We start from the raw sequence: 24,073 nt of genomic DNA, 5'->3' as shown, positions 1-24,073 counted from the left end.
GGCCCAATAACGAGGTCCTGCAGTCCACACCCACCCCCGCCACAAATCAGCCCAAATTCCTCCCCCCCACCCACCGCCAAATGGCACAGCAGCCCCCACCCCTGGATTGCATGGGTGCATCCCTTACCTCCAAGTAAGGGGGTGGCCCAACAGGCCCCCTCCTCACGGATCCCTGTAATAGGGGAAATCACTCTGGGACCCCTCTAATAGGGGGACACCCTACATGGACCCCTGTAATAGGGGGACCCCCTCCAGGAACTCCTGAAAGACAGAGAACCCCACAGGGACCCCTGCAATAGGGGCACTCCCCACAGCGACCCCCTGCCTAAATTACCCCTCCCCCACATACAGACCCACCCACACTAAGACCCCCACCCCCCCATAAAAGGGACCCCTGTCTGGAAGCTAGAGAGCAGCCAGACATGGGCAGTGGGAAGCATTATAGCTGTAATACTTACCTTGCAGCTCCACATGTCCATTCCTTGAAGGAGAGCAGTTGTGGCTGTGTCTGACTCCCACAGATCCATTAACATAAAGCCATCCATAGCTTTCTGAGTAGTGGTCTGTAATTGACAGCTTCTACAAACCATCTGCAGTTTTGATCCATTCATAAATCTTCACAGTTCAGTGGCCTAAGTGGTGAAACCCCAATGTTTGTTAACATTGACCACATCAAAGAGAGCTAAGTGCAATGAAATCACACATTTGAGTAATTCAAATGCACTTAGTGCTTGGAATACACTTACCTCTCTTTGATATGGTCTCTACAAGCATGGCGTTGGTGTGGAGGACCTCACAGCGGGCCAGGGGGGCAAAACATTGCTGGTAAAGACCAGAGAATCCCGGGAGGCCGCAGCATAGTGTGGGCCCGCTAAATAGATGCAAATGGGTCATTAAAACTCATTTGCCTTTATTTCCATTCTTCTGCTGACATGCAGCATGGGCATCGTTCCCGCTGCCAGCGGGGTGTTGGAGCTTGGATTCGGGACGGCGCCCGCCGCTGATCTTGATTTTGCCCAATGCCCAATTCTCCACAGTCGTGACGTCATGGCGTGCGTTGCACCACTGCGCATGCGCAGTTCGGACTTGCGCGAGCGTGCCTGCGCATCACGTCCCTCAGTGTTGCCGTAGGTTTTGGTGTGCACAAGTGCGGGAGGCCTCAAAAAGCGCGCGAAACGGCCGTCCGTGCCGATTCGATCGCCTGAAATTGGGCATAGCGGCTAGTCGCGTTCTCATGCAGGACACAGGCTTCGATTGCAGAGGCTAAGGTTAGGCCTTTTATTTTTGAAAGCTGCTGGCGTAGGGTGCCCAAGTCGACCCCAAAAACGATCTGGTCCCGGATCATGGACTCTGAGGTGGTGTCGTAACCGCAGGACTGCGCGAGTATGCGGAGATGCGTCAGGAATGACTGAAAGAGCTCATCCTTACCTTGCAGGCGCTGCTGGAAGATATACCTCTCAAAGCTCTCGTTGACCTCGACGTTGAAGTGTTGGTCGAGCTTGAGGAATACCGTCTTGTATTTAGATTTGTCCTCGCCTTCCGCGAACACCAGGGAGTTGTAGACATGGATGGTGTGCTGACCTGCGGTGGTGAGGAGGATGGCGATCTTTCTTTTGTCCGAGGCGCTCTTTTTCTCGTTGGCTTCCAGAAAGAGTTTGAAACGCTGTTTGAACAACGTCCAATTTACGCCAAGGTTCCCAGCGACTTGCAACGGCTGCTGACGGTGTGTTGACGGTGTCCATGGCGCAGGATGGCAGATTTGTGGGTAGGTATTAATTCACTTCTGGTACCATGAAGTGTTGGGTACTCTGAGACACAGACGAACCAACACGGTTGTGAATGGTACAACGCAGTTTTATTTCATTTAACTATTGACATAGTAAACCCTGGTACTCAGCACATGGTGACAGTCAGAGTGGCTGGCAATGAGGTCTCTGCCCTGAGCCGTCTCCTGCTGGACTCCCCAGGAAATGTCGTGTTCCTTGTTTTGTACTGTGTATGCTCTTGTCTGTGATTGGCTGTCATGTTGTGTGTGCTAATTGGTCCGTTGATCTGTCCATCATTATGTATGTATGTATGTGCTGTGATGTTCACTTGAATATCATGACACCCATGATGCCTGCCCTGCCTCAAATCTATAGATTCTTTAATGTTTTTTTGAAAAAAAATGGAGAGAAAAGATGCAGAGCAAGGCAGAGGACTGGAAAACAGAATTAAACAGATGAACAATATGCAAGCATACAACATGGTTATATGATTTGTAATTGCTCATCCATTATCTTCCCTCCATTAAAGTGAATGGTTTGAGCGGGCATGGGGGAAGCACAATTGCAGACTTGTGGATATTTTTCTGTTCCCGACTCTCATACATATTCAGTGTTACCATGAGTTTGGAGTATATTGTGACTAGTTTAAGCATCAAACCTCACAGTGGTGGAGGATAAGGAAAGGGAAAATGGCATTCATGCACTGGGCTAACAGGGACATTTCTTTGTTATTTGAATTCTGAGGCTGGGATGGAGGAAAGATATTGCACCATAATTCTCTCGCAGAGACAAACACATTCTTGTGATTGGCTTACTGTTCGTGCCCAAATATTCTGCTAAAATGGTCAGAGCATACTTGCTGAATTCTTTGCCCTTGCTTGAGCGTCGCCAATGGAATTAGGATTTTCAGATTAAAGTTTTCTGCAGTGATTTATTTAATTTTTTCAACCATGGCACACTGGATGGAAAAGCTGGCATAATTTCTCAGTCGAACAACAGTCTTTCACTTTTATAGCTTTAGGGATGATTGCATGAGAGCCTCTTGTAATGTTGCCAGGTACAAACCTTCTGACAAACAACACCTCTACCACTGTGCAGGAATGTGGGCTGCAAAGAATTCATGACTATTTTACAGGATTGACCAAAATAGTAAAAGTGTTGCCATGATACCAGGGAAAAGCTTTAAACAGAAACCTGTAGATTCCTCATTGCTTCAGCTGTAGTCATAAAAATACCCTTATTTATTTTTGTTTCCCAAAGCGGGTACGATTGGCGCAGTATATTGCGGTGTCATTGGGTTTTCCTCAGCTTTTGTTTCCATGGGGTATTGAAGGTAATAGCCCCATTTTGTTTATTTTGCCTGTGAATCTTTTTCCAAGGTACCTTCTCCCAAGCCACAGCTAACCTCCACCGTAGTCGAATTCTAGGAGATGCCCCAGGGTGCTCGCGGATACCTATCTCTACAAACTTTCTCTTCCTGCCACTGAGATGTACCATAACACCTTTCGCTTCACCACAGGTTTGATGTGCAACTCCTGAGAGAGTGCCCCGAACCTTTGTGAACTTGCACCACCCTAATGTGCAAAAGGACTGGGGGATGGCGGGGGGGGGGGGGGGGGGGGTTCTCAAGAATAAGAGGGTCAATAAAGAGTCGCCAATACTTGAGAAATGGAAGAACCTGGTTCCAAAGGTTTTACCAAATTTTATGACAACAAAATATAAGAACTTAATAAAAAAAAGTAGCTGAAGTCAGCCATTTGGCTCACCAAGCCAGCCCCACCGTTCAACAAGATCCTGGCTAATTTTTTAGCGCAATTCCACCTTCCTGAAGTATCCTTATATCCCATAATTTACTTATCACTCAAAATTTTATTGACCTCTATCTTGAATCTGCACCCACAGATTTCTCGGGTAGAGATTTACAAAGATTCACACCCTCTGAGTGAACAAATATCTCCACATCTCAGTCCAAAATAGATGACTCTTTATTCTGAGACCGTGACGCCAAGTTCTAGATTCTCCAACCAGGGGGAAACATTTCTCAGCATCTACCCTGTCAAACCCTAAAGAAGTTTCTATGTTTCTATTAGATCACCTCTCACTTTTTGAACTCCAGAGAAAACTGGCCTAATCTGTGAATAATCATGCTTCAGACACGATGATGTAGGCTTCATAGCCTTGGGTATTTTCAAAGGAAGCCTTTATTAACAACTCATAACTATGTACATATATACAGTAGGGGGTATAGTCTCAACTTTGTGGATTACCTTAAAATTATCTGTGCGGTGCTGGAGTTTGGACTTGCACAATGTCCCTGTCTGATGCAGTGGAAGCATAAGGGAGTACATACAGGACATTGAGCTTTCCTGTTGTTATAACCTGCCTACTTACCATTGGCTGGGGACTAATGACGATCCCACAATCCTGTGGGAGTATGAGCTTCCCCAATGAGGGGGGCAGAGAAACCACTAGTAAACTCCTAGTATAAATAAAGCTGGCCAGTTCAGGAACCAGCAGGAAGGAGTATGTAGCAAGGGAAGTTACTGCTACTGTTATGTATACATGTTATAGTAAATAAATGTTATTACTTTGTATCCTTAAAACTCGTGCTGGATTCTTCGTGGCCCTTACAAAACTGGCGACGAAGGTTAAAGTGAATAGCTGTCTACACTGCTGAAGCCACCTCCCTGGATTTTTGTTGGATACAGGTTGAAAGTTGTTTTCTATTATACCATGCCTCTGTACGGACGTTTGGATGTTTTTGATGCTGCGCTGGAACCAGTACACACAACGGATGCGTTACTATTCCCGGGCAAACAATATCACCGAAAATGAGCGCCAGGTGGTCATATTGCTCACCGCCTGCGGCCCGCATACGTTTGGGGTGATTAGGAGCCTTACGTACCCAGCTGCGCCGGACACCAAAACGTTTGATGAACTTGTGAATATAGTGGGGCAACATTTTAACCCAACCCGGTCCACGATAGTCCAGCGTTACCGGTTTAATACCGTTGAGAGGACCCCTGGAGAATCCCTTGCCGATTTTCTATCCAGGCTACGCAGGATTGCGGAGTACTGTGACTATGGTGAGACCTTGTCAGAAATGTTACGCGACCGTTTGGTTTGCGGTATTAACATTGCGGCCACCCAGAGAAAGTTGTTAGTGGAGCCAACATTGACTTTTCAACAGGCCATTCAAATAGTATTGTCCCAAGAGAGCGCAGAGCGAGGAGTACAGGAGCTACAGGGAATGGAAGTGCATGCCTTGGGGCGCAACCCCTTCCGTCCGAAAACGTCCCCCCGCACTCCTGCGGTACCTTGGGCGAGGCAACGTCCGGACCGACGCCGGTGGCCGTCGGACATTCCTCCCCGAAGGGAGCCTTCTCCAGAGCCAATGGATGAGGAGCCATGTCCGTGTCAGACTTGTAGGCGCCGACCCCGTCGCGGACGGCGGTCCTGGGGGCGCCAGAGGCGCCGTTGTTCCGACCGAAACTGGGACCAGCCCAGGGGCCGTAACTGGGACCAGCCCAGAGGCCGTACCTTCCATGTGGATGAACCTGCGGCGACTACTCCTGAGGATGTGGAGACGGAGGACGACTGCCTGCAGCTGCATTGTTTGGCAGCTCCCCGTGTGGCCCCCATTAAGGTGACAGTACGGGTCAATGGCCACCCGCTTGAGATGGAGTTGGATACTGGCGCAGTGGTCTCCGTGATCGCCCAGAGGACATTCGACTGCATCAAGCAGGGTATACAGACCCTTACATTAACCGACTCACAGGCCAGGTTGGCCACCTACACGGGGGAACCACTGGACATTGCAGGAACTACAATGACCCCTGTTGTCTATGGACGCCAGGAGGGGCGTTTCCCACTTATCGTGGTGCGTGGCCATGGGCCCAGCCTGTTGGGTCGGGACTGGTTGCGCCATTTGCGGTTTCTGAAGGGTTGACTGAGGTGCTAGGACGATACCCAGATGTATTCCAGCCTGGTTTGGGGAAAATAAAAGGGGCTGTAGCCCATATCCAAGTTGAACCAGGAGCCACGCCGCACTATTTCCGGGCGCGCCCAGTGCCTTACGCCTTGCTCGAGAAGATAGAAGGGGAGCTCACTCGTTTGGAGAGTTTGGGTATTATCAGGCCCATCCGTTTTGCTGACTGGGCAGCACCAATTGTACCTGTAGTGAAGCCAGATGCCACAGTTCGCTTGTGTGGCGACTATAAACTTACAGTGAACACGGTTTCCCGACTAGACCGATATCCAATGCCTCGCATAGAGGATCTCTACGCGAAACTTGCAGGTGGACTCTCGTTCATAAAATTAGATATGAGTCACGCCTACCTGCAGTTGGAGCTGGACCCTGCCTCCCGACCATATGTAATGATTAATACACACTGGGGCCTGTATGAATATACACGGTTGCCCGTTGGAGTATCCTCTGCCTGCGCAATTTTTCAACGTGTTATGGAGGGCATTTTGAGAGGTTTACCACGTGTGGCTGTCTACCTAGATGACGTTTTGATTACAGGGACGTCGGAGCAGGAACATTTGGAAAATCTGGAGGCTGTCCTTAGACGCCTTTCGGAGGCTGGAGTCCGTTTACGTCGCACAAAGTGCGTATTTCAGGCAAAGTAAGTAGTCTACCTAGGTTATCGGGTGGACCGCGAAGGTCTGCACCCCGTCGCAGAGAAGGTGCATGCAATTCAACATGCCCCCGCCCCGACTGACACTTCGCATCTTCGTTCTTTTCTCGGTCTCGTAAACTATTACGGGAAGTTCCTCCCCAATCTGGCAACTACGCTGGCCCCTTTGCACCTTCTGCTAAAGAAAAATCACACTTGGGTTTGGGGTCAGCCGCAAGAAACCGCTTTCCAGCGGGTAAAGCAACAATTGTCGTCGTCTGGGTTACTAACCCACTATGATCCTGGAAAGCCTTTGCTCGTCACATGTGATGCATCCCCGTATGGTATTGGGGCCGTCCTGTCCCACAAGATGGAGAACGGGGCCGAGCGACCGATAGCTTTTGCCTCCCGCACATTGACTGCAGCGGAGAAAAAGTACGCGCAGATCGAGAAGGAGGGCCTGGCAGTGGTTTTTGCGGTGAAACGCTTCCACCAGTACGTGTACGGCCGCCATTTCACTATCGTGACTGATCATAAGCCCCTGCTGGGACTTTTCAGAGAGGATAAGCCAATACCGCCCATTGCTTCTGCACGGATCCAGCGCTGGGCTTTGTTGCTTGCTGCATACGAGTATTCTCTGGAGCACAAACCAGGTACGCAGATAGCAAATGCCGACGCACTGAGCCGATTGCCTTTATCGACCGGCCCCATGTCAACCCCCACGACCGATGAGGTGGTTGCAACCCTAAATTTTATGGACACCTTGCCTGTCACGGCATCACAGATCCGTGAGTGGACCCAGACGGAGCCAGTCCTGTCAAAGGTTCGGCACATAGTCCTGTATGGTGGGCAGCATAGACAGCTCCCAGGCGAGTTTCGGGCATTTTCCTCCAAGCTGTCAGAATTCAGCGTGGAAGACGGCATCCTCTTGTGGGGGACGCGTGTGATTGTCCCGGAAAAAGGCCAGGAGCTGATACTAACAGACTTGCACAATGGGCATCCAGGCGTGACCAAAATGAAAATGTTGGCCCGGAGTTATGTCTGGTGGCCAGGCCTCGACACCGACATTGAGAAGGTGGCCCAAAGCTGCTCCATTTGCCAGGAGCATCAGAAGCTTCCGCCGGCCGCACCCCTACATCACTGGGAATGGCCAGGGCGGCCTTGGGCACGCTTGCATGCAGATTTCGCAGGCCCTTTTCAAGGGTCCATGTTCCTTCTACTAATTGACGCCCAGTCCAAATGGCTAGAGGTGCATAAGATGCAGGGGACAACGTCCTGCGCAACAAATGAAAAGATGCGTTTATCGTTTAGTACGCATGGCCTCCCCGAGGTGCTGGTCACGGATAGCGGCACACCATTCACGAGTGAAGAGTTTGCGAGGTTCACTAAGATGAACGGCATCCGCCATATCTGCACTGCCCCATACCACCCGGCTTCAAATGGGTTGGCAGAGCGCGCAGTGCAGACATTCAAAAGAGGCCTAAAGAAGCAGTCTTCCGGATCAATGGACACGAGACTGGCTCGCTTTTTGTTTACGTACAGGACCACCCCCCATGCAGTGACTGGGGTAGCTCCCGCAGAACTCCTAATGGGCCGGAGACTTCGCACCCGCCTTAGTATGGTTTTCCCGGACATTGGCGCAAAAGTACGCCGCACACAAGAACGGCAGGGACAGGGACTTTCTCAGCATCGGCCGATTCGGCAGTTTGCGCCCGGTGACCCAGTGTTCGTTCGGAATTTTGCTGGTGGTGCCCAATGGGTTCCTGGTGTAATCTTTCGCCAAACGGGTCCTATATCTTACCAAGTGCAAGCCCAGGGTCGTCTCCAGCGAAAACATGTAGACCACGTTCGGTCCAGAAGACCATCCCCTCAAAAGATTCCCCGCCCCCGGAGCTCATTTCAACAGCCGCAGAGACCAGAGACAAGGGAAGGTAGTCCTCACAATCTTCCACTGGTGCCTCACTCGAAGCCTGCGCAGGTCGTTACGGGACCGAATGGAGATAGAGACGCTGACATGACGGAGGCAGCAGACTCTGACTCCGAGATGGAGACACAGGACGCATCAGAGGGGGAATCCTCGGGTCCACGGGCCGTGGATGTACAACCGTTGCGCCGTTCATCACGGAAGGGCCGGTCTCCGTCTCGTTACATGCCGCCTGATCCAGCGCCGCGTGCAAATGGTGTCCGGCATGCGGCCAAACAAGTCCGATGCCCTCCTTCGCCAGGGTCTTCGGTGGATTCCTTGGACTTTGGGGGGGAGGGATGTTATAACCTGCCTACTTACCATTGGCTGAGGACTAATGACGATCCCACAATCCTGTGGGAGTTTGACCTTCCCCAATGAGGGGGGCGGAGAAACCACTAGTAAACTCCTAGTATAAATAAAGCTGGCCAGTTCAGGAACCAGCAGGAAGGAGTATGTAGCAAGGGAAGTTACTGCTACTGTTAGGTATATATGTTATAGTAAATAAATGTTATTACTTTGTATCCTTAAAACCCGTGCTGGATTCTTCGTGGCCCTTACAAAACCTGTGAGGTTGTTTCTCACTGCAGCGCTGGCAAGGTCGCTCTGCTGGGCAGTTTCAGGTTTGCTGCTCTTAACTTGGATGGTCCCTGCATTTTTGTGACTTAATATGGTGGATTGAGGGTTGGTTTCTGCCCTGTGAAGGTATGTCCGCTCCCCCCTCCCACCTCAGGATGGTGTTGTATTGCTCACGAACCACAAACAGCCTAAGTAATAATCATAATAATCTTTATTAGTGTCACAAGTAGGCTTACATTAACACTGCAATGAAGATACTGTGAAAATCCCCTGGAACATAGAACATACAGTGCAGAAGGAGGCCATTCAGCCCATCGAGTCTGCACCGACCCACTTAAGCCCTCACTTCCACCCTATCTCTGTAACCCAATAACCCCTCCTAACCTTTTTGGACATTAAGGGCAATTTAGCATGGCCAATCCACCTAACCTGCACGTCTTTGGACTGTGGGAGGAAACTGGAGCACCCGAAGGAAACCCACGCAGACACGGGGAGAACGTGGAGACTCCGCACAGACATGGACCCAGCGGGGAATCGAACCTGGGACCCTGGCGCTGTGAAGCCACAGTGCTATCCACTTATGCTACCGTGCTGCCCTAGTTGCCACACTCCGGCGCCTGTTTGGGTACACAGAGGGAGAATTCAGAATGTCCAATTCACTTAACAAGCACGTCGTTCGGGACTTTGTGGGAGGAAACCGGAGCACGCAGAGGAAACCCACGCAGACAAGGGGAGAACGTGCAGACTCCACACAGACAGTGATCCAAGCCGGGAATCAAATCCGGGTCCCTGGCGCTGTGAAGCATCAGTGCTAACCACTGTGCTACCATGCCACCCTCTGGCCGGATTGTTTTGTCTAGGGTAAGACAGCCTCTAGATTGCAGGTCTGCAGAATTTTTTCTGAACAACGTTGTTTCTTAAATACCTTCTCCGAAGACTCCAATTCTGTGAGTAGTCGGGGCCATGGGAGCCATTTCGTCAGGCTTTTCAAAAAGGAAGCTGTACTGTTCTGCCTGAAGAAGAAGGGACCACATTGGCGGTGTCGGTTGTCCGGCTGCCGACTTCATTCATTCAGGGATATTATGTTACTAGTCAAGACTTTTTGAAAAGATCCAAGGGCTTGCTGTTTCCAAACTTGGATGGTTGCGATGTACCCAGATGGACTAAATGAATTATTAATCTTATTCTTTGCTGGGCTCATGAGCCACATGTTGAATCTCAGGATCTGAGATCAAGCTTAGTTACTGTCATGATATGCAGATACTGATATACAGACAGGCACAGACAGGCAGCTAATGAACACAGAGAACAGGACATGACCAATGAGCAGGCAGGACACTCAGGGGTGGTATCTCACTATAAAAGGCATGAGGCACTCACACTCCGCCTCTTCCCACTGATGAACATCTACAGAGTGAGTCAGGGTGTATGTACAGTATCACACCTCCAGCATGTGGCCAAGAGCTAGTTTGGTTCAGTCAGACAGAGTAACCATACTTAGGTTAGCGGAGAGTCAAACTCATAGAGAACTGTGCTAACTGTGCTCCTGGTTCAATAGATTAGATTGAACTAACTCTAAGGTCTGGAGTATCTTTTGATTAAAGCTGCATCCAGTTGCAGCCTGTGTTATCCCAGAGTACATAAGACATCATACCACCAGGAGACTGCTTAATCTAGGTGGTTTACCTCAGTCCGTTCTGTGATGACCAGTGAATGTATCCCGGCACCATGGAGAAGATTCAGGCTCCCCACTAACTCAGGACCTCCGGCAATCTCAGTGCCAACTGGCGGACAGTCAAGCAAAAGTTACTGCTGTACATCGAAGCTTCAGACCTCGTGGGTGCATCTGATGCAAGGAAGATCACGCTTCTCCTCTCAACAGCGGGTGATCAAGCCATCGAACTCTTCAACTCGTTTAACTTCACCGAAGGCCAGGGCAAGACAAAGTTTCAGACCATCCTGGACAAGTTTGACAGTCACTGTGAAGTGGACACCAATGAAATCTTCGAGCGCTACATATTCAAACAGCGTCTACAAGGTAAAGATGAATCTTTCAACTCCTTCTTAACTAACCTCCGCCTGCTAGCGCTGTCCTGCAACTTTGGTGATATTGCTGACTCCATGATCAGAGACCAAATCGTTTTTGGGGTTAATTAGATATCACGTATAGAGAGGTGATCACACCGCAGGCTCAGGCTCCGCAGGCAGGAAGGGAATGGGAGACCAACAGACAGAGCAAGAGATCGAGGCAGGTAGTGCAGGAATCTCCTGTGGTCATTCCCCTGCAGAACAGATATACCGCTTTGGATACTGTTGAGGGGAATGGCCTCTCAGGGGAAAACAGCAACAGCCAAACTTGTGGCACCACGGTTGGTTCTGCTGCAGAGGGGAGGGGTGATAAGTGTGACAGTGCAAGAGTTATAGGGGATTCAATTGTAAGGGGAATAGACAGGCATTTCTGTGGCTGCAAACGCGACTCCAGGATGGTATGTTGCCTCCCTGGTGCTAGGGTCAAGGATGTCTTGGAGCGGGTACAGGACATTCTGGAGGGGGAGGGTGAACAGCTAGTTGTCGTGGTTCACATTGGTACAAACGACATAGGTAAAAAAAGGGATGAGGTCCTAAAAGCAGAATACAGGGAGGTAGGAAGGAAGTTAAGAAATCGGACCTCGAAGGTAGTGATCTCAGGATTACTACCGGTGCCATGTGCTAGTCAGAGTAGAAATGACAGGATATATAGGATGAATACGTGGCTGAAGGAATGGTGTCAGGGGAGAGTTTCAGATTCCTGGGGCACTGGGACCGGTTCTGGGGAAGGTGGGACCTGTACAAACTGGACGGGTTACACCAGGGTAGGACTGGAACTGATGTCCTAGGGGGGAGCTATTTGCTCGAGCAGCTGGGGAGTGTTTGAACTAATGTGGCAGGGGGATGGGAAACGATGCAGGAAGTTGGAAGGCAGTAAAACAAGGGCAGAAACAAAAGGCAGTAAGGGGGAAAGTGTAAGGCAAAGAAGCCATGGACAAAAATCAAAAAGGGCGACAGTACAAGGTACAGTGACTGAGGGGAGCTCAGTGAATAGACCCAGTAATACTAAAAGGAATAAAACGGGAAGTAAAAACATAAATGGAAAGCAACGCGGCAGGTTGTTACATGAAGATATGGGTTCAACGACAAGGAAAATTAGGAGAAACGTTAAGAGGAAAAATAACTGAGGAGAGGTTACTGATCAAGGTGTTAAGATTCAAAACAGGGGTATAAAAGCCAACATAAGTGTATGTAACCTGAATGCTCGTAGTATTCGGAATAAGGTAAATAAGTTGATGGGGCAAATCATCGTGAATGACTGTGATTTAATGGCCATTACTGAAACATGGTTAAAGGATGGTCACGACTGGGAGTTAAATATCCAAGGGTATCAAACTAATTGGAAGAACAGAGTGGATGGTAAAGGAGGTGGTGTAGCTCTGTTATTTAAGGATGACATCCGGGCAATAGTAAGGGATGACATCAGTGCTATGGAGGATAAGGTTGAATCCATTTGGGTGGAAATCAGGAATAGTAAGGCGAAAAAGTCACTGATAGGAGTAGTCTATAGGCCACCAAATAGTAACATTATGGTGGGGCAGGCAATAAACAAAGAAATAACTGATGCATGTAGAAATGGTACTGCAGTTATCATGGGAGATGTTAATCTACATGTCGATTGGTTTAACCAGGTCAGTCAAGGCAGCCTTGAGGAGGAGTTTATAGAATGTATCCGCGATAGTTTCCTAGAACAGTATGTAATGGAACCTACAGGGAACAAACGGTCCAAGATCTGGTCCTGTGTAATGAGACAGGATTGATTAATGATCTCATAGTTAGGGATCCTCTCGGAAGGAGCGATCATAATATGGTGGAATTTAAAATAAAGATGGAGGGTGAGAAGGTAAAATCAAACACTAGTATTTTGTGCTTAAACAAAGGAGATTACAATGAGATGAGAGAAGAGCTAGCTAAGGTAGACTGGGAGCAAAGACTTTATGGTGAAACAGTTGAGGAACAGTGGAGAACCTTCCAAGTGAATTCTCACAGTGCTCAGCAAAGGTTTATACCGACAAAAAGGAAGGACGGTAGAAAGAGGGAAAATCTACCATGGATATCTAAGGAAATAAGGGAGAGTATAAAATTGAAGGAATACAAAGTGGCAAAGATTAGTGGGAGACTAGAGGACTGGGAAATCTTTAGGGGGCAACAGAAAGCTACTAAAAAAGCTATAAAGAAGAGTATGATAGATTATGAGAGTAAACTTGCTCAGCATATAAAAACAGACAGTAAAAGTTTCTACAAATATATAAAACAAAAAAGAGACGCTAAGGTAAATATTGGTCCTTTAGAGGATGAGAAGGGAGATTTAATAATGGGAGATGAGGAAATGGCTGAGGAACTGAACAGGTTTTTTGTGTCGGTCTTCACAGTGGAAGACACAAATAACATGCCAGTGACTGATGGAAATGAGGCTATGACAGCTGAGCACCTTGAGATGATTGTTATCACTAAGGAAGTAGTGATGGGCAAGCTAATGGGGCTAAAGGTAGACAAGTCTCCTGGCCCTGATGGAATGCATCCCAGAGTGCTAAAAGAGATGGCTAGGGAAATTGCAAATGCACGAGTGATAATTTACCAATATTCACTAGACTCTGGGGTGGTCCCGGCGGATTGGAAATTAGTAAATGTGACACCACTGTTTAAAATAGTAGGTAGGCAGAATGCGGGTAATTATAGGCCAGTTAGCTTAACTTCGGTAGTAGGGAAGATGCTGCAATTTATCATCAAGGAAGAAATAGCGAGGCATCTGGATGGAAATTGGCCCATTGGGCAGACGCAGCATGGGTTCATAAAGGGCAGGTCATGCCTAACTAATTTAGTGGAATTTTTTGAGGGCATTACCAGTGCTGTAGATAATGGGGAGCCAATGGATGTGGTATATCTGGATTTCCAGAAAGCTTTTGACAAGGTGCCACACAAAAGATTGCTGCATAAGATAAAGATGCATCGCGTTAAGGGTAAAGTAGTAGCATGGATAGAGGATAGGGTAATTAATAGAAAGCAAAGAGTGGGGATTAATGGGTGTTTCTCTGGTTGGCAATCAGTAGCTAGTGGTGTCCCTCAGGGTTCAGTGTTGGGCCCACAATTGTTCACAATTTACATAGATGATTTTGAGTTGGGGACCAAGTGCAATGTGTCCAAGTTTGCAGACGACACTAAGATGAGTGGTAAAGCAAAAAGTGCAGAGGATACCGGAAGTCTGCAGAGAGATTTGGATAGGTTAAGTGACTGGGCTAGGGTCTGGCAGATGGAATACAATGCTGCCAAATGTGAGGTTATCCATTTTTGTAGGAAAAGGGATTATTAATTAAATGATAAAATATTAAAACATGCCGCTGTGCAGAGACCTGGGTGTGCTAGTGCATGAGTCACAAACGTTAGTTTACAGGTGATTAATAAGGCAAATGGAATTTTGTCCGTCATTGCTAGAGGGATGGAGTTTAAGACTAGGGAGGTTATGCTGCAATTGTATAAGGTGTTAGTGAGGCCACACCTGGAGTAATGTGTTCAGTTTTGGTCTCCTTACCTGAGAAAGGACGTACTGGCGCTGGAGGGTGTGCAGAGGAGATTCACTAGGTTAATCCCAGAGCTGAAGGGGTTGGATTACGAGGAGAGGTTGAGTAGACTGGGACTGTACTCATTGGAATTTAGAAGGATGCGGGGGGGGGATCTTATAGAAACGTATAAAATTATGAAGGGAATAGATAGGATAGATGCGGGCAGGTTGTTTCCACTGGCGGGTGAAAGCAGAACTAGGGGGCATAGCCTCAAAATAAGGGGAAGTAGATTTAGGATTGAGTTTAGGAGGAACTTGTTCACCCAAAGGGTTGTGAATCTATGGAATTTCTTGCCAGTGAAGCAGTTGAGGCTCCTTCTTTAAATGTTTTTAAGATAAAGATAGATAGTTTTTTGAAGAATAAGGGGATTCAGGGTTATGGTGTTCGGGCCGGAAAGTGGAGCTGAGTCCAAAAAAGATTCTGATCCTGGCAGCACAACGGAAGCAGAGGAAGAATTCCTGGACTCCGCCTACCGAGTGGGCATCATTACCAAATGTGAATATGTCACATCCAACTCATCACAAAATCAATCCATCCTCGTTGTGGATTCTGCAGACGAATGGCGAGCGGTGATGCAGGTCAACCACTGCTCCATCAAGTTTAAGCTGGACACAGGTGCTTCTGCCAACCTCCTCTCACAGGCAGATTTCAAACGCATCAAGAAGCCCCCCAAGGTCCTTCCAGCAGCCTGCAGGCTCCTGGACTACAACGGAAATGCCATCGCGGCACTGGGATCCTGCCATCTACTCATCTCCAACTGGAGCACCCATGCACGGTTACGTTTTGAAACTGTCAAGCCAGACAGGGCATCCTTACTTGGTGCACATGCCTGCAAGCAGCTGAACCTCGTGCAACAGGTTTACACAACGTCATCCTCCAATGTAGATCTTCAGCCCGGCATTGACGACATCCTCGCTCAGTATCCGGAAGTGTTCGACGGGATGGGCACGCTGCCATATCGATACAAGATTCTGCTATGACCTGATGCCAAGCCAGTGGTCCACGCACCACGCCGTGTCCCGGCTCCGCTGAGGGAGCGCCTGAAGGCACAGCTCAAGGATCCTCAGCAACAGGGCATCATTTCCAAGGTAACCGAACCGACTGACTGGGTGACCTCGATGGTATGTGTTAGAAAGACTTCAGGAACTTGCGCATCTGCATTGATCCCAAGGATCTCAATAAGAATATAATGCGTGAACACTACCCCATCCTGAAGCGGGAGGAACTCACCAGTGAGATGGCACACGCAGGATTTTTCATCAAGTTAGATGCGTCACATGGATTTTGGCAAATCCAGCTGGATGAATCCAGCAGAAGGCTCTGCACCTTCAACACACCGTTTGGCAGATACTGCTATAATCGCATGCCGTTTGGCATTTTCTCGGCATCGGAGATCTTCCATCGTATCATGGAGCACCACCGAAACAAGGTATGCGCAAATAGAGAAGGAATGCCTGGGTCTTCTCACTGTCATTCTCAAATTTCACGACTATGTCTACGGCCTGCCGACATTCACTGTCGAGACGGATCATTGGCCTCTGGTCCACATTATCCACAAGGACCTGAACGACATGACGCCTCGGTTGCAGCGCATCCTCCTCAAACTCAGAAGGTACAACTTTGACTTAGTGTACTCACCTGGCAAGGAGCTCATCATCGCTGATGCATAGTCCCGCTCCATCACATTGCCTAGTGAACCGCTGGAAATCATCCTGTAGATTGAATCACAGGTGCAGCTGTGTGCTAGCACCCTCCCGGCATCTGATGAGAAGGTGGTTCGTATCCGCGAGGAGACAGCCAAAGACCCGCTCTTGCAGCGTGTCGTGCACCTCCTCGCCAATGGCTGGCAGAAAGGGCAGTGCCCTCAATTTTACAATGTAAAAGACGACCTGACGGTGATTGATGGTATCCTCCTCGAGCTGGACCGGATTGTCATTCCACTCAGTCTCCAGAACCTGGTGCTCCGCCAAATCCAAGAGGGACACCTGGGCGTCAAGTGCAGACGCAGAGCCAGGCAGGCTGTCTACTGGTTCGGTATTAGCCAGGTCATCTCGAACATGGTCCTCAACAATGCGATCTGTCAACGCTTCCAGCCGGCGCAGAGCAATGATACGCTCCAGCAGCATGAAATCGAGACCTCCCCGTGGTACAAGGTTGGCACCGACCTCTTTCGTGCGAATGGTCGTGACTACGTGTTGATTATTGACTATTTCACCAACTACCCTGAAGTCGTGAAGCTCTCAGACCTCACATCTCGGACCGTCATCAAGGCCTGTAAGGAGACGTTCTCCAGGCATGGTATCCCACTCACTGTCATGAGTGACAATGGCACGTGCTTCAACAGACATGAGTGGTCTATGTTTTGTTGCTAACTTTTGGTTGGTTCAATTGGCTGTTTTATAACCTTTGCTCTAGAGTCGCCAGGTATCTTTATGATACCGCCACAAGGTTCAAGTTCAAGTAATGATCAATAACTCAACACACCAATTAGTAAGATTCAAATCAAAGCACATTTATTATACACAGTAAATCACTACTCATGCATAAACTCTACTTTCTAGGCTATTTCTATCACTAACAGGCCTATACTTAGCTTCGGACTGGCCAACCAGGTCAGGGGAACAAATGGCCTTTCGTTCAGGTCCTGAGTCTGCGGGATTGAAAGCTGGTATGGACTGGTAGCTAGGAGTGCATATCTCGTAGCGAGCGTTGACTTGAGACTTACTTGCTTGGACAGTTCACTCTCAGGGGTTGTTTCGCGTTGCTGAGTGACCTTGTCAAGAAGGACGATTTGAACTTGGGGGCTTTACTTTATAGTCCCCAGGGGCTTCCTGCCCTTCGGGGCAGACCCCATACCTGGTTTCAAGTGATTGGACTTCGTTCCAATCACTTGGTTCAATTTCTCCAATACTGGAGCTGTTCCCTGATCGTTGGGCGGTCTTTAAGTGTCCGTTAACCTCTTTTGTGTTGGCTCCTGCTGGCGCCGAGGAATCTGGCTTGGCCTTGTTTACCTTAAAATGTTTCGATTGTTCCCGGGGATCGCTCATTACTATGTAGATGGCTGCTACATTACTATGCAGGTGGCTGCTTGTATCGATGCTGTTTGGGTTTCTGCAGAGTCTAATACACCGTAACTTTGCACCTGCTAGTTTTTGCCTGTGTTGGCTGAATTTCCCTTCAGCCTTTACGGTTCTCCATTTTAAGTCGGGAAGTGGCCAACTCAGGTGGCTACACTTCCTCCTTGTGATCCTAACGCGAAGCGTGAAGGATCACATAACTGCGTTGTCTTCATTCCCTGACCCGGCGAGCACTCTTCTATGGCCTCTACATTGACCATAACTATACAAGAAAATTTTTAACTAACATGCTAAGTGGCGCTATGTCAAAACAGGGACATGCATTACAAAATAAGAAAAATGGTACCTCTAACTGTCCTCAATAAAATACACTCACTCAAATATTCAATCATACTAACTTCCTTAATGATACAAACAAAATCATAGCAGCATTATTCACATTTTGCCTGGCTTGGCAGTCAAGCTCAGGATTGTAAAATCGCTCATGAAACACATTTTTTTATTTACAAAAAGAACGCAAACGAATGTCCTTTATTATAGATCGCGGGGGTCGGGGGTCTGGTCATAACCGAAAATAGGGGATCTTATCCTATATACTGGTGTGCGAGCACGGTAGGCTCTCCTTCGCCATTTCCTCAGGCGAAGTACCAGGTTATAAACCTGTCACACCAAGATGGTGTGGTGTCGCTTGTGACTGGGCTCTGGGTGCTTTGGGGAAGTGAATCATCAACAGCTGGGGGAGTTGGGGTCAGGGGGTTCGCGTTCGCGTGCAACCAAATGTTTATTAGGGTGATGAGCAACACGGAGGATGTCCTCATTGTTCTTCTTCTTTCTCTTCTCTTCTTTTCTCTTCTCTTTTCTGGAGCTTCTGGAGTTCTGTGGGATCAAGCATAGTGTCTGTTACTATCTTGGTTTAATATCTCGTCTGTTAGTATATCTGTCCTTCAGTGCCAATTCTCCCTTTACAATTTGTTACCATGTGTGACTCCCTCATTTAAAAAAGAAAAATGCTGAAACAGTGCGAGTCGTCTCGCAGACTGTGCGATTTACCATCCAAATGTTTGAGGATGTAAATAGCATAGGGTTGGCAACCTAAGGGTCACTTGAAACAAAACTTTTTGAACCAAAAGTTGCCGAAATGAGGTGCGTATGGGCCGCGACGGGTAAGATTTGGATGGAATCCCCGGGTAGGACGGCGACCAATGCCATGTGTGTTCTACCCGAGCGTAGCTGACCAGAGGGGGGGGTTCCCAGGCAGGGCGGGTCCCAATGCCGTTTCTCCACTGCCGGAGCAACCAAAAAATGTAGTCATCATGGGGGGTTGCCGTATTGGTTCTTCCTTCGAACCAGAAGGGCAGATATGAACGGGGGTCTGGCAAGCTCGCAGAGATTTCTGCTGATGAGCGTTCTGACAAGTTCTCAGAAGCTTCGGCCGAAAAATAAGGCGTGGGGCCGTGGAAAAAATTTCCGATCTTACAAACAACATTTAACAATACCACTACAAACAACATTAAACATGCTGCAGGTTCCATCAGAAAGGACGCCGTTTTCTCCCAAGCGGTTCCTTTTTAAAACATCATCTGGACACCTCAGTTATCGGTTGCGAACAGGGTCGCAAAGGGGTTCTCGCTTTGGGAGTCAGACTCAAAGTCGTCATCTTCTCCCGGATGCCAAACTCTCGCGTGTATAAGGGCGGATAGGGCTGCATGGTGCGATTTGGGGTCCATCTCGCCGTTCCGGATGAGTCTGTATGAGTTGTCGCGGTGCCAAAAGGTGGTGTCTAGTTCTGTTGGGACGGAATTGGGGTCGTAATCGTAGGTCGGTAGTCGGTGTTGGGGTTTGTTTAGGAAAGTGATCATGAAGGGATCACTCGAATCGTGGTCAGATTTGCTGGGTGTGGGTCCTGTTGCATGGGGATAGTAGGGAGGCGTGCTGTGGCTATTGTCAGTGTCACAGTCGCTGTCGCTACTGCTGCAGTCGGTGGGCGTTCCGGGGTGGAGTCTAGAGTTTGGGGGTGGAGGGGGGGTTGAGTCCCTGGCTGGGCTGGACGTGTTGGGGGAGGGTAGGGTTACGTTGGCTGTGGGCGGGGCGTGGTCTGCTGCGTCGAGCATGACGTGATGTGCGTGGTCCGACTGTGGTCCATATGCCTTAAGCTGGTTAATATGGAACCACGCAGTCTTTCTGTTGGGGAACTTTATTTTGTACACTGAGGGGCTTACTTTGTCCGCAATGGAGTACGGACCCGAATATTTAGGTGACAGGAATGTGCTGGGGTTGTATATGGAGAGCATGACTTGCTGTCCTACACTGAACTCAGTCGCATGTACTGTCTTATCGAAACAGGCCTTGCTCTGTTTCTTTCATGTGCTAATCGTACCACGGCTGCTAGCTGAGCCGTTTTAACATTCTCTACCAGTTGTTCTACTGCTTTCTCGTGTGTGAGGGCCGTCACTTCGAGGCTGGTCAAATCTAATCCCAATAAAAATTCTGTGCCTTTCATGGGGCGTCCGGTCATGAGGGTGTGTGGGGTGTAACCTGTAGATGTTGAAACCGTATTTCGCAAAAACATCAGCGCAAAAGGGAGGACTGAATCCAAAGTGTTGTTGTTTTGCTGTACCATTTTTTGGAGGGTAGCTTTTAGGGTCCGATTCATGCGCTCCACGATACCGCTTGACTGGGGGTGGTATGCGATGTGGAATTTTTGGGTAATGCCAAATGTCGTGAGGACGTTCTTCATGACACGTCCCGTAAAATGGGAACCTTGGTCGGATTCAATGCTGCGGGGGAGTCCCCATCTCGTAAAGGTGTGGTGAGTTAAGATCTTGGCTGTGGTCTTTGCCGTGTTCGTTCTGGATGGGAATGTCTCTACCCATTTTGTAAACGTATCACAGCGAGTACATACTTATAACCATTCCTGCAAGGGGGCAATGGTCTTATAAAATCAATCTAGAGGTTAGTCCAGGGGCCATTAATGGGGCGGGTGTGACTAAGTTGAGCTTTCTTGACGTATCTGTCTGGATTGTTCTGGGCACAGATAAGGCAATTCTCAACGTAGTGCGTTACGTCTTCTTTTAAACTGGGCCACCAAGAGAGCTGCCTGAGGTGGGCTAAAGTGGGATCAATTCCCTGATGTCCATGACCGTCATGGAACAAACAAATGAGCTGATTTCTGTCCTGTTCAGGAACCACATAAAGGGTGTCTTTTAACACCACACCGTCATGTGTGGTCAGAGCATTTTAAAATCTATCATAGGGTACTGGGAATCTTCCTTTTAAAATCTCCCTGAGATTGCTATCCTGCTTCTGGGCCTGCACTAAATCCCCGATATTAGTCTGCGAGACCTGAACTGCATTCACTGGTGCGCTCTCGGGGGGTGTCCAAAAATATCCGTGCCTGGAACCTGCTTTTGCCAGTGCGTCGGCTTTTACATTTCCAGTGGCGGAGGAACGATGGTGACTACGAACTTTAACGATTCCAAAAGTCCTGTCCTGTGCTTTTTCTAAAATGTGACGGAGCAATGGGGCTGAATGGAGGGGTTTTCCGTCTGCGGAAACAAATCCTCTCGTTTTCCACTGGGGTAGGAACTCTGTAAGGCTGTTGCAGACAAAAAGGCTGTCCGAGTATATGTCTGCTGGGCTGGGGAAGGAATCTGGGTGTTCTACAATATACGCCACGGCTGCTAGTTCTGCCGCCTGCATGCCTCAGTGTCCTGGAAGTTTTATTGCGATTTCTTCTATTGCGCGTCCTCGACATAAATGCCGCATCCTGTTATGCGCTTCCCTTCTAATATTGTGGAAGGTCCATCCACATATATTCTTGTGGGTTCGCACGTGTCTGTGTGCTTGGGGCTCTGGGTTGGACTACCTATCTTTCTGGGGGGTGTTTTCGCAATAAAGGGGCCTGTGTTGTGGTGCGGTGAGATGATTTCACATTCGTGGGAAGTGCCTGGGTATTGTAGGTTATCTGCTAAGAAAGTGTGGGTCTTGGTCCTTTTAACAGTGATGTCCCATCCCTGCAAAAGAAGGGTCCATCTGGCTGCTCTTATTTGACTGACTGTACCGTCCTTAAGTCGTCCATCCAGTAATAGTTGGGTGGGGGTGTGTTCCGTCAGGATTGTGATGGGGTTCAGTCCGGTTATGTATGAAAAATATTGTACTGCCCTAAAAGCTGCGAGCAGGTGCCTTTCACAGGCTGAAAATCCCTGCTCCACAGCATCTAAAACTCTGGAGGCGTAAGCCACGGGCCTTAACTGTTCATGCCGTTCCTGGAGGAACATGGCCGAAAGCGTGCGGTCTGTGCTTGCTACCTCTATCGCATAGGGGGAAAGTGGGTCTGGAACTTGTAGTGCGGGGGCTGCTATGAGTGCTCTTTTCAAAAAGTCCACAGCCTCCGTATGCTGTGGAAGCCATTCCCAGGGGGCTCCTTTCTTTAGGAGGTCTGAGAGGGGTGCTGCTTTGCTGGCGAAACCGTCAATGTGGTTTCAGCAGTAGCCAACCAGTCCTAAAAACGATCGGAGGGCTGAAATATTCTGGGGAAGGGGCAATTTGGCAATCGAGTCAATCCTTTGTTGCTCGATCTCGCGTTTACCATGTGTGATAATTGTATCCAAATATATCACCTTGTTTTCCAAAATCTGAGCCTTTTTGAGGTTTACTTTACAACCAATTTTCTGTAGGAGTTCCAGGAGTTCGGCCAGAAGCTCGATGTGCTCTTCCTTGGTGTCTGTCTGCAGTAATAGGTCGTTCACGTACTGGACCAGACTTTGGGGCGAGAAATTTTGACAAACCATTTGCCAACTGTCGGTGAAAAATGGAGGGGGAGTTGTGGAATCCTTCTGGAAAGCATGTCCACGTGTACTGCTGATTTTTAAAAGTGAAGGCAAATTTGTACAGGCACGCTTTTGCCAATGGAATGGACCAGAATCCATTACTGACGTCCAAAACCGTAAAGTATTGTGAGTTGAGTCCCTGTTTGAGCATGGTCTCGGGACTTGTGGCTACCGTGGGGGCTGCTGTGGGGATGACTTTGTTGAGTTCCCGGTAATCGATGATCAGTCGCCATGATCCATCGGGCTTTCTCACTGGCCAAATCGGGCATTATTAGTGGAGGCTACTGATCTGAGTACGCCCTGCTCTAATAAGCTGTTGATCACTTTTGCGATTTCTCCCTCTGCCTCTTGGGGAAATCCGCATTGCTTTTGGGGTCTAGGGTCAGGTCCTGTGATTTGAACGGAACCAGTCATCCGGCCACAGTCGTGTTTGTGGGTCGCGAATGCTGTCCTGTGCTTCTGTAAAACTGTCCTAACCTGCTTGTCCGTGCTAATCGTGGTGGGGTCAAAACAAAATTTGCCTATTGCGCTAATCTTGTTTGCATATTCTCCTATGGTGAGCGTTGCGGGGGCTCTTGCGGATTTTGCCATTTTCCAGGCACATTGGTTGACTGGATCGAAGGACAGATTGTGGGAATTCATAAAATCTATGCCTAAAATGTGTTCTGCTGTGTGGGGTAGATTGACTAAAACTATGGGGTGCCTGTTGGTGATGTGGCCGATTTGAATGGGTATAGGGGCTGTGATGTGTCCCTGCTATGAGTGGCCTGTAAAGCCGCTGAGGGTGATGGTGGCTGTAGTGGCCACGTGTCCTTTTGAAACATGGCGGAGGAATTGATTGTGGTGTGGGACCCTCCTGTGTCCCAGAGAAACTCGATCGGCTGTCCCCGTATTTTTGCTGCAACTATTGGTCGGCCGGACCTATCCCAAAGGGTGTCGCAGACCCAACTGGGGGAGCCCGAACACCATCAGTCCGTTCTGTTCAGGTCCGTCTGATCTGAACGGGTGCTAACGCTATGTATTGGCTTTATCATGTTCTTATTTAGAGTGCCTGTCTGCTGGGCTCTTTGTGGCTTTTGTGGGGCATTGCATTCTCTTGCCTAATTGTCCACAGTTGTAACACTCCTGTGGCTTTTGTGGGGGGCTGTTCCTGCCTTCATTTACCCATGCGGGGTTCTGGTGTGCCTTAACTGTGTGTATATCTGCTTCTGCCTGCTGTTCTTCGGGATTTTTATTCGTGGGTTTGTTTTGAACAGATTGCTCCCAGGTGCGGGACAATCTTTTTACAACCCATTTCTCATTATGAGCCTCCTCTGAGGGATCATAATTGGCACAAGCCTTTTGTCCTGTCTCTGTGGCATGGGAGATAAGGGTGCGGGTCCATTTGGCCATGTTGTCTGGGGACAAATGGGCGCGGTCTATGTCTCCGAAAACTGCTGCGAAATGGATCCACACGCGTCCAGCAAAAGCTGTGGGGTGCTTGGTTGTCTTTTGCCTGCACTTATTGAGGCCTTCAAGGGGTCACCCCTGTTATACCCGATCGTGTCTAGGATCGCGGTATGCATTTCTGCAAGGGTGCGTCCTCCTACATT

General features: G+C 48.8%; 1 long non-coding RNA gene across 1 annotated transcript in view; it reads right to left on the bottom strand.

Moving 5' to 3' along the window:
- Window positions 1–17,066: 17,066 nt before the first annotated feature.
- LOC140425727 (uncharacterized) overlaps window positions 17,067–24,073 on the bottom strand; it is a 65,392-nt gene continuing 58,385 nt past the window's right edge. Inside the window, exon 3 of the long non-coding RNA XR_011947954.1 lies at window positions 17,067–18,528. This is a non-coding gene — a long non-coding RNA (uncharacterized lncRNA). The remainder of the gene's footprint in view (window positions 18,529–24,073) is intronic.

The sequence above is a fragment of the Scyliorhinus torazame genome, chromosome 6 (assembly GCF_047496885.1).
Source record: "Scyliorhinus torazame isolate Kashiwa2021f chromosome 6, sScyTor2.1, whole genome shotgun sequence".
In the NCBI taxonomy this organism is placed as follows: Eukaryota; Metazoa; Chordata; class Chondrichthyes; order Carcharhiniformes; family Scyliorhinidae; genus Scyliorhinus; species Scyliorhinus torazame.
Note: the sequence above shows the minus strand (reverse complement) of the source record. Positions and strands in the feature narration are given on the sequence as shown.